The following is a 14,609-nucleotide window of genomic DNA, read 5'->3' as shown; positions in this document are numbered from 1 at the left end:
AGGTAGAGAGACAGGAGAAAGAAGGATTGGATGAAGACAGTAGGAAAGTAGAGAGACAGAAGGGACAAAGCATCTCCATACGCTTATCTGAAATTCTTACCAATGAATTACATAAGTATCTCTATCTTTATCTTTATGTTTTATTCATACATCATCCATAACCATTTAAGTCTGCCTGACTAAGATTTACAAGGTGACCATAGCTTGCTTCATACCAACAATCTCTGTGGGATCGACCGTTACTCGCGTAAGGTTTATTACTTGGACGACCCAGTACACTTGCTGGTTAGTTGTGCGAAATTGTGATAAAAAGTTGGGATTGCAATTGAGCGTACCATGTTGATGGCGCCATTGATGATCACAATGTCGTGCACCAAGTTTTTGGCCAATTGAGCGTACCACTTAGATTGGGTATTTTTTTTTCAGAATTCTTAAGAATGAATTCTAGAGTTTCATGATGATCTGTTGAAGTCTGGCTGGCTGTGAAGCCATGTCTAATTTTATTGGACCGAGGTTTCAACTTATCATCACAAGAGCTTGTTGATTTCTATCAATCTTACTGTTGGAGCAATGATCTGCTAAGGCTTGGCTGGCCATTGGCCATGTCTAGTGTTTTGGACCAGAGCTTTCTTTGAAAGCTTGGCTGGCTATGAAGCCATGTCTAATTCCTGGACCGGAGTCTTAGACTAGCATTGCAATGATTCCTGGAATTCTCATTAAGAATTTTGATATCTTTATTTTCTTTTCCACTTAATTTTCGAAAAATCCAAAAAAATTTACAAAATCATAAAAAACCAAAAATATTTTATGTTTCTTGTTGAGTCTAGAGTCTCATTTTAAGTTTGATGTCAATTGCATGTTTTTGTTCATCTTGCATTCATCCATGTGTCTTAAGTGATCTTTAAAGATGTTCTTGATGATTTCATTACTCTGATCTTTGAATTCTCTTGACTTGAGTGTTTTGTTGTTTCTCATGTGTATTCTCATTTTGTTAGCGTCAGTAGTATACAAACTGCTAAGTTTGGTGTCCTGCATGCATTGTTATTTGATTTTAGTTGCATTTTGACTATTCCTCATTATTAAAAATCCAAAAATATTTTTAATTTGTGTCTTTTCAAGTCAATAATACAGAGAATTGAAGATTCAGAACATACAGCAGAGAAATTATACAGAAAAAGCTGGGCGTTCAAAATGCCCAGTGAGGAAGGCAAACTGGCGTTTAAACGCCAGCCAGAGTGCCTGGCTGGGCGTTTAACGCCCAAAAGGGTAGTGCTTTGGGCGTTAAACGCCAGAATGTGCACCATTCTGAGCGTTTAATGCCAGGATGGCACAAGAGGGAAGATTCTGTTTTCAATTCAAATTTTTTTCAAGTTTTCAAAATTTTTCAAAATCAAATCTTTTTCAATTCATATCTTTTCAATCAAATCTTTTTCAAAATCAATTTCTTTCCATACTTGCTATCAATTAATGATTTGATTCAACATTTCAAGTATGTTGCCTTTTCTGTTGGAAAGGTTTAATGTTTGAATCATATCTTTTCTTGTTAGCCAAGTCATTAGTTTTCAAAATTAAATCTTTTTAAACTATTTTTCAAATCATATCTTCTCAGTCATGTCTTTTTAAAACTATATCTTTTTTAATCATATCTTCTTAAATCACATCTTTTACAAAATAGTTTTCAATCATATCTTATTTCAAAATCTTTTTCAAAAATCACTTGATTTCTTTTCCACTCTTATTTTCGAAAATCAATTAGTATTTTTCAAAATGTTTTTAAAATCTTTTACTTAATTTTCGAAAATTACTTCCCCTCTTCTCACATCCTTCTATTTATGGACTTACACTATTCCTCAATGAACAATTCGAACTCCATCTCTCTTGATAAGTTCAAATTCTTCTACTTCTGCCTTCTATTTTTCTTTTCCTCTGACACCTCAAGGAATCTCTATACTGTGACGTAGAGAATTCCATATTTTCTTGTTTTCTTCTCTTTCATATGAGCAGGAGCAAAGACAAAAGCATTCTTGTTGAGGCTGACCCTGAACCTGAAAGGACCTTGAAGCAAAAGCTAAGAGAAGCTAAGGCACAACTCTCTGTAGAGGACCTAACAGAAATCTTCAAAGAAGAAGAAAACATGGAAGCCGAAAACAACAACAATGCTAACAATGCAAGGAAGGTGCTGGGTGACTTTACTGCACCTACTCCCGACTTCTATGGGAGAAGCATCTCTATCCCTGCCATTGGAGCAAACAACTTTGAGCTTAAGCCTCAATTAGTTTCTCTAATGCAACAGAATTGCAAGTTCCATGGACTTCCATTGGAAGATCCTCATCAGTTTTTAGCTGAATTCTTGCAAATCTGTGACACTGTCAAGACTAATGGGGTTGACCCTGAGGTCTACAGACTTATGTTATTCCCTTTTGCTGTAAGAGACAGAGCTAGAATATGGTTGGACTCACAACCTAAAGAGAGCCTGAACTCTTGGGAAAAGCTAGTCAATGCCTTATTGGCAAAGTTCTTTCCACCTCAAAAATTGAGTAAGCTTAGAGTGGAAGTCCAAACCTTCAGACAAAAGGAAGGAGAATCCCTCTATGAAGCTTGGGAAAGATACAAACAATTAATCAGAAAGTGTCCCTCTGACATGCTTTCTGAATGGAGCATCATAGGTATTTTCTATGACGGTATGTCTGAACTGTCCAAGATGTTTTTGGATAGCTCTGCTGGAGGATCTCTTCATCTGAAGAAGACGCCTACAGAAGCTCAAGAACTAATTGAAATGGTTGCAAATAACCAATTCATGTACACTTCTGAAAGGAATCCTGTGAACAATGGGGCTAATCAGAAGAAAGGAGTTCTTGAGATTGATACTCTGAATGCCATATTGGCTCAGAACAAAATATTGACTCAGCAAGTCAATATGATTTCTCAAAGTCTATCTGGAATGCAAAATGCATAGGCAGTACTAAGGACGCTTCATCTGAAGAAGAAGCTTATGATCCTGAGAACCCTTCAATGGAAGAGGTGAATTACATGGGAGAACCCTACGAAAACACCTATAATCCTTCATGGAGAAATCATCCAAATCTCTCATGGAAGGATCAACAGAGACCTCAACAAGGTTTCAACAACAATAATGGTGGAAGAAACAGGTTTAGCAATGGCAAGCCTTTTCCATCATCTTCTCAGCAACAGACAGAGAATTCTAAGCAGAGCCACTCTGACTTAGCTACCATGGTCTCTGATCTAATCAAAACCACTCAAAGTTTCATGACTGAAACAAGGTCCTCCATTAGAAACTTGGAGGCACAAGTGGGTCAGCTGAGTAAGAAAATTACTAAACTCCCTCCTAATACTCTTCTAAGCAATACAGAAGAGAATCCAAAAGGATAATGCAAGGCCATCAACATGACCTACATGGCCGAACTGGGAGAGGAAGAAGAGGCAGTGAACGCCACTGAGGAAGACCTCAATGGACGTCTACTGGTCTCCAACGAGTTCCCTAATGAGGAACCATGGGAATCTGAGGCTCACACTGAGACCATAGAGATTCCATTGAATTTACTTCTGCCATTCATGAGCTCTGATGAGTATTCTTCCTCTGAAGAGGATGAGTATGTCACTGAAGAGCAAGTTGCTAAATACCTTGGAGCAATCATGAAGCTAAATGACAAGTTATTTGGTAATGAGACTTAGGAGGATGAACCCCCTTTGCTCACCAAAGAATTAGATGACTTGTCTAGGCAGAAACTACCTCAAAAGAGACAAGATCCTGGGAAGTTCTCAATACCTTGTGCCATAGGCACCATGACCTTCAAGAAGACCTTGTGTGACCTAGGGTCAAGTGTAAACCTCATGCCTCTCTCTGTAATGGAGAAGCTAGGGATCTTTGAGGTGCAAGTGATGAGCGGATAATTTGTACGCTTTTTGGCATTGTTTTTAGTATGTTTTTAGTATGATCTAGTTAGTTTTTAGTATATTTTTATTAGTTTTTAGTTAAAATTCACTTTTCTGGACTTTACTATGATTTTGTGTGTTTTTTCTGTGATTTCAGGTATTTTCTGGCTGAAATTGAGGGACCTGAGCAAAAATCTGATCCAGAGACTAAAAAGGACTGCAGATGCTTTTGGATTCTGACCTCCCTGCACTCGAAGCGGATTTTCTGGAGCTACAGAAGCCCAATTGGCGCGCTCTCAACGGCGTTGGAAAGTAGACATCCTGGGCTTTCCAGAAATATTTGATAGTCCATACTTTGCCCAAGATTTGATGGCCCAAACCGGCGTTCAAATTCACCCTCAGAATTTCCAGCGTTAAACGCCGGAACTGGCACAAGGATGGGAGTTAAACGCCCAAACTGGCATAAAAGCTGGCATTTAACTCCAAGAAGAGTCTCTACACGAAAATGCTTCAATGCTCAGCCCAAGCACACACCAAGTGGGCCCGGAAGTGGATTTTTATGTCATTTACTCATCTCTGTACACCCTAGGCTACTAGTTCTCTATATATAGGACCTTTTACTATTGTATTTTCATCTTCTGATCTTTGGAATCTTTTGATCTTTAGATCTTTTGATCATTGGGAGGCTGGCCTCACGACCATGCCTAGACCTTGTTCTTATGTATTTTCAACGGTGGAGTTTCTACACACCATAGATTAAGGTGTGGAGCTCTGCTGTACCTCGAGTATTAATGCAATTACTATTGTTCTTCTATTCAATTCCGCTTGTTCTTGTTCCAAGATATCACTTGTTCTTCAACTTGATGAATGTGATGATCCGTGACACTCATCATCATTCTCACCTATGAACGCGTGCCTGACAACCACCTCCGTTCTACCTTAGATTGGGTGGATATCTCTTGGATTCTTTAACCGGAATCTTCGTGGTATAAGCTAGAACTGATGGCGGCATTCAAGAGAATCCGGAAGGTCTAAACCTTGTCTGTGGTATTCTGAGTAGGATTCAATGATTGAATGACTGTGACGAGCTTCAAACTCCTGTGGGCGGGGCGTTAGTGACAGACGCAAAAGAATCACTGGATTCTATTCCGGCCTGATTGAGAACCGACAGATGGATAGCCGTGCCGTGATAGGGTGCGTTGAACATTTCCACTGAGAGGATGGGAGGTAGCCACTGACAACGGTGAAACCCTTGCATACAGCTTGCCATGGAAAGGAGTAAGAAGGATTGGATGAAGACAGTAGGAAAGCAGAGAGATGGAAGGGACCAAGCATCTTCATACGCTTGTCTGAAATTCCCACCAATGAATTACATAAGTATCTCTATCTTTATCTTTATGTTTTATTCATCATTCATAACCATTTGAGTTTGCCTGACTAAGATTTACAAGGTGACCATAGCTTTCTTCATACCAACAATCTCTGTGGGATCGACCCTTACTCGCGTAAGGTTTATTACTTGGACGACCCAGTACACTTGCTGGTTAGTTGTGCGAAGTTGTAGTGATCACAATTTCGTCCACCAAGTTTTTGGCGCCGTTGCCGGGGATTGTTCGAGTATGGACAACTGACGGTTCATTTTGTTGCTTAGATTAGGTATTTTTTCTTCAGAGTTCTTAAGAATGAATTCTAGTGTTTCAAGGTGATGTTCTTATCATCACCAAAGTTGATTGATCTTCATCAATTTAGCTCTTGAATGCAATGTCCTGCTGAAGCTTGGCTGGCCATGTCTAATTTCTTTAGACTGAAGCTTTAGACTGGCATTGCAATGATTCTTGGAATTCTCATTAAGAATTTTGATACCTTTATTTTCTTTTCCACTTAATTTTCGAAAAAGCACAAAAAAATTTACAAAATCATAAAAACCAAAAATATTTTATGTTTCTTGTTTGAGTCTAGAGTCTCATGTTAAGTTTAGTGTCAATTGCATGCTTTTGTTCTTTTTGCATTCATGCATGTGTCTTCATTAATCTTCAAGTTGTTCTTAATGGTTATATTGCTCTGATCTTTGAATTCTCTTGACTTGAGTATTTTGTGTGTCTCATATGCATTCTCATTTTGTTAGTGTCAGTAGTATACAAACCGCTAAGTTTGGTGTCTTGCATGCATTGTTATTTGATTTTAGTTGCATTTTGATTATTCCTTATTATTAAAAATCCAAAAATATTTTTAACTTGTGTCTTTTCAAGTCAATAATACAGAGAATTGAAGATTCAGAACATACAGCAGAGGAATTGCACAGAAAAAGCTGGACGTTCAAAACGCCCAGTAAGGAAGGCAAACTGGCGTTTAAACGCCAGCCAGGGTGCCTGGCTGGGCGTTTAACGCCCAAAAAGGTAGTAGTTTGGGCGTTAAACACCAGAATGTGCACCATTTTGGGCGTTTAACGCCAGGATGGCACAGGAGGGAAGATTCTGTTTTCAAATCAAATTTTTTTCAAGTTTTCAAAATTTTTCAAAATCAAATCTTTTTCAAATCATATCTTTTCAATCAAATCTTTTTCAAAATCAATTTCTTTCCATTTTTAAAGATACTTGCTATCAATTAATGATTTGATTCAACATTTCAAGTATGTTGCCTTTTCTGTTGAGAAAGGTTTAATGTTTGAATCATATCTTTTCTTGATAGCCAAGTCATTAATTTTTAAAATCAAATCTTTTTAAAATGTTTTTCAAATCATATATTCTCAATCACATCTTTTTAAAATCAATCACATCTTCTCAATCACATCTTTTTCAAAATAGTTTTCAATCAAATCTTTTTCAAAAATCACTTGATTTCTTTTCCACTCTTATTTTCGAAAATCAATTAGTGTTTTTCAAAATATTTTACTTAATTTTCGAAAATTGCTTCCCCTCTTCTCACATCCTTCTATTTATGGACTAACACTATTCCTTAATGCACAATTCGAACTCCATCTTCTTTGATAAGTTCGAATTTTCTACCTCTGCCTTCTATTTTTCTTTTCCTCTGACACTTCAAGGAATCTCTATATTGTGACATAGAGGATTCCATATTTTCTTGTTCTCTCCTCTTTAATATGAGCAGGAGCAAAGACAAAAGCATTCTTGTTGAGGCTGATCCTGAACCTGAAAGGACCTTGAAGCGAAAAGTAAGAGAAGCTAAGGCACAATTCTCTGTAGAGGACCTAACAGAAATCTTCAAGGAAGAAGAACACATGGCAGCCGAAAACAACAACAATGCCAACAATGCAAGGAAGGTGCTGGGTGACTTTACTGCACCTACTCCCAACTTCTATGGGAGAAGCATCTCTATCCCTGCCATTGGAGCAAACAACTTTGAGCTTAAGCCTCAATTAGTTTCTCTAATGCAACAGAATTGCAAGTTCCATGGACTTCCGTTGGAAGATCCTCATCAGTTCTTAGCTGAGTTCTTGCAAATCTGTGACACTGTCAAGACTAATGGGGTTGACCCTGAGGTCTATAGACTTATGCTATTCCCTTTTGCTGTAAGAGACAGAGCTAGGACATGGTTGGACTCACAACCTAAAGAAAGCCTAAACTCTTGGGAAAAGCTAGTCAATGCCTTCTTGGCAAAGTTCTTTCCACCTCAAAAATTGAGTAAGCTTAGAGTGGAAGTCCAAACCTTCAGACAGAAGAAAGAAGAATCCCTCTATGAAGCTTGGGAAAGATACAAACAATTAATCAGAAAGTGTCCCTCTGACATGCTTTCTGAATGGAGCATCATAGGTATTTTCTATGATGGTCTGTCTAAACTGTCCAAGATGTCTTTGGATAGCTCTGCTGGAGGATCTCTTCATCTGAAGAAGACGCCTACAGAAGCTCAAGAACTAATTGAAATGGTTGCAAATAACCAATTCATGTACACTTCTGAAAGAAATCCTGTGAACAATGGGACAAATCAGAAGAAAGGAGTTCTTGAGATTGATACTCTGAATGCCATATTGGCTCAAAACAAAATATTGACTCAGCAAGTCAATATGATTTCTCAAAGTCTGTCTGGAATACAAAATGCATCAGGTAGCACTAAGGAAGCTTCATCTGAAGAAGAAGCTTATGATCTTGAGAATCCTTCAATGGAAGAGGTGAATTACATGGGAGAACCCTATGGAAACACCTATAATCCTTCATGGAGAAATCATCCAAATCTCTCATGGAAGGATCAACCGAGACCTCAACAAGGTTTCAACAACAATAATGGTGGAAGAAACAGGTTTAGCAATGGCAAGCCTTTTCCATCATCTTCTCAGCACCAGACAGAGAGTTCTAAGCAGAACACCTCTGACTTAGCAACCATGGTCTCTGATCTAATCAAAACCACTCAAAGTTTCATGACTGAAACAAGGTCCTCCATTAGAAATTTGGAGGCACAAGTGGGACAGCTGAGTAAGAAAACTACTGAACTCCCTCCTAGTACTCTTCCAAGCAATACAGAAGAAAATCCAAAAGGAGAGTGCAAAGCCATCAACATGGCCGAATTTGGAGAGGAGGGAGAGGCAGTGAACGCCATTGAGGAAGACCTCAATGGACGTCCACTGGCCTCCAATGAGTTCCCCAATGAGGAACCATGGGAATCTGAGGCTCAAAATGAGACCATAGAGATTCCATTGGACTTACTTCTGCCATTCATGAGCTCTGATGAGTATTCTTCCTCTGAAGAGGATGAGTATGTCACTGAAGAGCAAGTTGCTAAATACCTTGGAGCAATCATGAAGCTAAATGACAAGTTATTCGGAAATGAGACTTGGGAGGATGAACCCCCTTTACTCACCAAAGAACTGGATGACTTGTCTAGGCAGAAATTACCTCAAAAGAGACAGGATCCTGGGAAGTTTTCAATACCTTGTACCATAGGCACCATGACCTTCAAGAAGGCCTTGTGTGACCTAGGGTCAAGTGTAAACCTCATGCCTCTCTCTGTAATGGAGAAGTTAGGAATCTTTGAGGTACAAGCTGCAAAAATCTCACTAGAGATGGCAGACAATTCAAGAAAACAAGCTTATGGACTTGTAGAGGATGTTCTGGTAAAAGTTGAAGACCATTACATCCCTCCTGATTTCATAGTCCTAGAGACTGGGAAGTGCATGGATGAATCCATCATCCTTGGCAGAACCTTCCTAGCCACAGCAAAGGCTGTGATTGATGTTGATAGAGGAGAATTGATCATTCAAGTGAATGAAGAATCCTTGGTGTTTAAGGCTCAAGGATATCCCTCTGTCACCATGGAGAGGAAGCATGAAAAGCTTCTCTCAAAACAGAGTCAAACAGAGCCCCCACAGTCAAACTCTAAGTTTGGTGTGGGAGGCCACAACCAACTTCTAAGTTTGGTGTTGAACCCCCACATTCAAACTCTAAGTTTGGTGTTAGGAGGTTCCAACATTGCTCTGAGTATCTGTGAGGCTCCATGAGAGTCTTCTGTCAAGCTACTGACATTAAAGAAGCGCTTGTTGGGAGGCAACCCAATGTTATATTTTATCTATTTTCTTTTGTTATTTTATGTTTTCTGTAGGTTGATGATCATGAGAAGTCACAAAATCAATGGAAAAGCAAAAACAGAATGAAAAACAGAAAGAAAAACAGCACACCCTGGAGGAAAAACCTGCTGGCGGTTAAACGCCAGTAAGGCTAGCAGATGGGCGTTTAACGCCCAGTCTGGCACCATTCTGGGCGTTTAACGCCAGAAAGGGGCACCAGACTGGCGTTCAACGCCAGTAAAGGGCAAGAACTTGGCGTTAAACGCCAGAAAGGGGCACCAGCCTGGCGTTTAACGCCAGAAATGGCACAAAGAGCAAATTTTGCTCACCACTTGGTGCAGGGATGACTTTTACTTGACACCTCAGGATCTGTGGACCCCACAGGATCCCCACCCACCCCACCACTCTCACTCTTCTTCACCCATTCACCAATCACCTCAACACCTCTTCCCCAAAAACCCTTCACCTATCAAATCCCATCTTTCTCTTCACCATTCACATCCATCCTTCATAAAACCCCACCTACCCCACCATTCAAATTTAAACCACTTTCCCTCCCAAACCCACCCTCCCATAGCCAAACATAACCCCCCCACTCCTATATAAACCCTTCTTCACTCCTTCATTTTCACACAACCTAAACACTACTTCTCCCCCCCATTTGGCCGAACCACAAGGCCATCTCCATCTCCTCTATTTCTTCTTCTTCTACTCTCTTCTTTCTTCTTTTGCTCGAGGACAAGCAAACCTTTTATGTTTGGTGTGGTAAAAGCATTGCTTTTTGTTTTTCCATAACCTTTTATGGCATCCAAGGCCGGAGAAACCTCTAGAAAGAGGAAAGGGAAGGCAAAAGCTTCCACCTCCGAGTCATGGGAGATGGAAAGATTTATCTCAAGGGTGCATCAAGACCACTTCTATGAAGTTGTGGCCTTGAAGAAGGTGATCCCCGAGGTCCCTTTCAAACTCAAAAAGAGTGAATATCCGGAGATCCGACATGAGATCCGAAGAAGAGGGTGGGAAGTTCTTACCAACCCCATTCAACAAGTCGGAATCTTAATGGTTCAAGAGTTCTATGCCAATGCATGGATCACCAAGAACCATGATCAAAGTGTGAACCCAGACCCAAAGAATTGGCTTACTATGGTTCGGGGGAAATACTTGGATTTTAGTCCGGAAAATGTAAGGTTGGCATTCAACTTGCCCATGATGCAAGGAGATGAACATCCTTACACTAGAAGGGTCAACTTTGATCAAAGGTTGGACCAAGTCCTCATAGACATCTGTGAAGAGGGCGCCCAATGGAAGAGAGATTCAAGAGGAAAGCCGGTTCAATTGAGAAGGCATGACCTCAAGCCCGTGGCTAGAGGATGGTTGGAGTTTATCCAACGCTCAATCATTCCCACTAGCAACCGGTCCGAAGTTACTATAGACCGGTCTATCATGATTCATAGCATCATGATTGGAGAAGAAATAGAAGTTCATGAGGTTATAGCTCAAGAACTTTATAAGGTGGCGGACAAGTCCTCTACCTTGGCAAGGTTAGCCTTCCCTCATCTCATTTGTCACTTCTGTTATTCAGTTGGAGTTGACATAGAGGGAGACACCCCCATTGATGAGGACAAGCCCATCACTAAGAAGAGGATGGAGCAAACAAGAGATCCCTCTCATCATCAAATCCCCGAGATGCCTCAAGGGATGCACTTTCCTCCACAAAACTATTAGGAGCAACTAAACACCTCCCTAGGAGAATTGAGTTCCAACATGGGACAACTACCAAGAACATTCCATCCTCCTCCATGAAATTAGAGAAGATCAAAGAATCATGAGAGAGGAGCAACAAAGACAAGGAAGAGACATTGAGGAGCTCAAGCACTCCATAGGATCTTCAAGAGGAAGAACAAACCGCCATCACTAAGGTGGACCCGTTCTTTAATTTCCTTGTTCTTTATTTTTCTGTTTTTCGAATTTTAATGCTTATGTTTATCTATGTTTGTGTCTTATGATCATTAGTGTCTTAGTGTCTATGCTTTAAAGTTATGAATGTCCTATGAATCCATCACCTTTCTTGAATGAAAAATGTTCTTAATTGAAAAATAGAAGAATTGCATGAATTTTGAATTTTATAACAGTTTAATTATTTTGATGTGGTGGCAATACTTTTGTTTTCTGAATGTATGCTTAAACAGTGCATAAATCTTTTGAATTTGTGGTTCATGAATGTTGGCTCTTGAAAGAATGACAAAAAAGGAGACATGTTACTGAGGATCTGAAAAATCATTAAAATGATTCTTGAAGCAAGAAAAAGCAGTGAATACAAAAAAAAAAGAGAAAAACGAAAAAAAAAGAAGAGAGAAAAAGAAAGAAATAAAGTTATGATCCAAGGCAAAAAGAGTGTGCTTAAGAACCCTGGACACCTCTAGTTGGGGACTCTAGCAAAGCTGAGTCACAATCTGAAAAGGTTCACCCAATTATGTGTCTGTGGCATGTATGTATCCGGTGGTAATACTGGAAGACAGAGTGCTTTGGGCCACGGCCAAGACTCAATAAGTAGCTATGTTCAAGAATCATCATACTTAACTAGGAGAATCAATGACACTATCTAAATTCTGAGTTCCTAAAGAAGCCAACCATTCTGAATTTCAAAGGATAGAGTGAGATGCCAAAACTATTCAGAGGCAAAAAGCTAAAAGCCCCACTCATCTAATTAATACTGATCTTCATAGATGTTTTTAGAATTCATTGCATATTCTCTTCTTTTTATCTTATTTTATTTTCAGTTGCTTGAGGACAAGCAACAATTTAAGTTTGGTGTTGTGATGAGCGGATAATTTGTACGCTTTTTGGCATTGTTTTTAGTATGTTTTTAGTATGATCTAGTTAGTTTTTAGTATATTTTTATTAGTTTTTAGTTAAAATTCACTTTTCTGGACTTCACTATGAGTTTGTGTGTTTTTCTGTGATTTCAGGTATTTTCTGGCTGAAATTGAGGGACCTGAGCAAAAATCTGATCCAGAGACTAAAAAGAACTGCAAATGCTGTTGGATTCTGACCTCCCTGCACTCGAAGTGGATTTTCTGGAGCTACAGAAACCCAATTGGCGCGCTCTCAACGGCGTTGGAAAGTAGACATCCTGGGCTTTCCAGAAATATATGATAGTTCATACTTTGCCCAAGATTTGATGGCCCAAACCGGCGTTCAAAGTCACCCTCAGAATTTCCAGCGTTAAACGCCGGAACTGGCACAAGGATGGGAGTTAAACGCCCAAACTGGCATAAAAGCTGGCGTTTAACTCCAAGAAGAGTCTCTACACAAAAATGCTTCAATGCTCAGCCCAAGCACACACCAAGTGGGCCCGGAAGTGGATTTTTATGTCGTTTACTCATCTCTGTACACCCTAGGCTACTAGTTCTCTATATATAGGACCTTTTACTATTGTATTTTCATCTTCTGATCTTTGGAATCTTTTTATCTTTAGATCTTTTGATCATTGGGAGGCTGGCCTCACGGCCATGCCTAGACCTTGTTCTTATGTATTTTCAACGGTGGAGTTTCTACACACCATAGATTAAGGTGTGGAGCTCTGCTGTACCTCGAGTATTAATGCAATTACTATTGTTCTTCTATTCAATTCCGCTTGTTCTTGTTCCAAGATATCACTTGTTCTTCAACTTGATGAATGTGATGATCCGTGACACTCATCATCATTCTCACCTATGAACGCGTGCCTGACAACCACCTCCGTTCTACCTTAGATTGGGTGGATATCTCTTGGATTCTTTAACCGGAATCTTCGTGGTATAAGCTAGAACTGATGGCGGCATTCAAGAGAATCCGGAAGGTCTAAACCTTGTCTGTGGTATTCTGAGTAGGATTCAATGATTGAATGACTGTGACGAGCTTCAAACTCCTGTGGGCGGGGCGTTAGTGACAGACGCAAAAGAATCACTGGATTCTATTCCGGCCTGATTGAGAACCGACAGATGGATAGCCGTGCCGTGACAGGGTGCGTTGAACATTTCCACTGAGAGGATGGGAGGTAGCCACTGACAACGGTGAAACCCTTGCATATAGCTTGCCATGGAAAGGAGTAAGAAGGATTGGATGAAGACAGTAGGAAAGCAGAGAGACGGAAGGGACCAAGCATCTTCATATGCTTGTCTGAAATTCCCACCAATGAATTACATAAGTATCTCTATCTTTATCTTTATGTTTTATTCATCATTCATAACCATTTGAGTTTGCTTGACTAAGATTTACAAGGTGACCATAGCTTGCTTCATACCAACAATCTCTGTGGGATCGACCCTTACTCGCGTAAGGTTTATTACTTGGACGACCCAGTACACTTGTTGGTTAGTTGTGCGAAGTTGTAGTGATCACAATTTCGTCCACCAGCAAGCTGCAAAAATCTCACTAGAGATGGTAGACAATTCAAGAAAACAAGCTTATGGACTTGTAAAGGATGTTCTGGTAAAAGTTGAAGACCATTACATCCCTGCTGATTTCATAGTCCTAGAGACTGGGAAGTGCATGGATGAATCCATCATCCTTGGCAGACCCTTCCTAGCCACAGCAAAGGCTGTGATTGATGTGGACAGAGGAGAATTGATCATTCAAGTGAATGAAGAATCCTTTGTGTTTAAGGCTCAAGGATATCCCTCTGTCACCATGGAGAGGAAGCATGATGAGCTTCTCTCAAAATAGAGTCAAACAGAGCCCCCCACAGTCAAACTCTAAGTTTGGTGTTGGGAGGCCACAACTAACTTCTAGGTTTGGTGTTGAACCCCCACATTCAAACTCTAAGTTTGGTGTTGGGAGGTTCCAACATTGCTCTACGTATCTGTAAGGCTCCATGAGAGCCCACTGTCAAGCTAATGACATTAAAGAAGCACTTGTTGGGAGGCAAGCCAATCTTATTATAGTTATCTATTCTCTTTTGTTATTCTATGTTTTCTGTAGGTTGATGATCATGAGAAGTCACAAAATCAATTGAAAAAGCAAAAACAGAAAGAAAAACAGCATACCCTGGAGGAGAACTTGCTGGCATTTAAACGCCAGTAAGGCTAGCAGATGGGCGTTTAACGCCCAGTCTGGCACCATTCTGGGCGTTTAACGCCAGAAAGGGGCACCAGAATGGCGTTAAATGCCAGGAAAGGGCAAGAACTTGGCGTTAAACGCCAGAAATGGGCACCAGCCCGGC

Source organism: Arachis hypogaea, chromosome 3, assembly GCF_003086295.3.
Source record: "Arachis hypogaea cultivar Tifrunner chromosome 3, arahy.Tifrunner.gnm2.J5K5, whole genome shotgun sequence".
Taxonomy (NCBI): domain Eukaryota; kingdom Viridiplantae; phylum Streptophyta; class Magnoliopsida; order Fabales; family Fabaceae; genus Arachis; species Arachis hypogaea.
The sequence above is the reverse complement of the archived record's forward strand: the minus strand, read 5'-3'. Positions refer to the sequence as shown.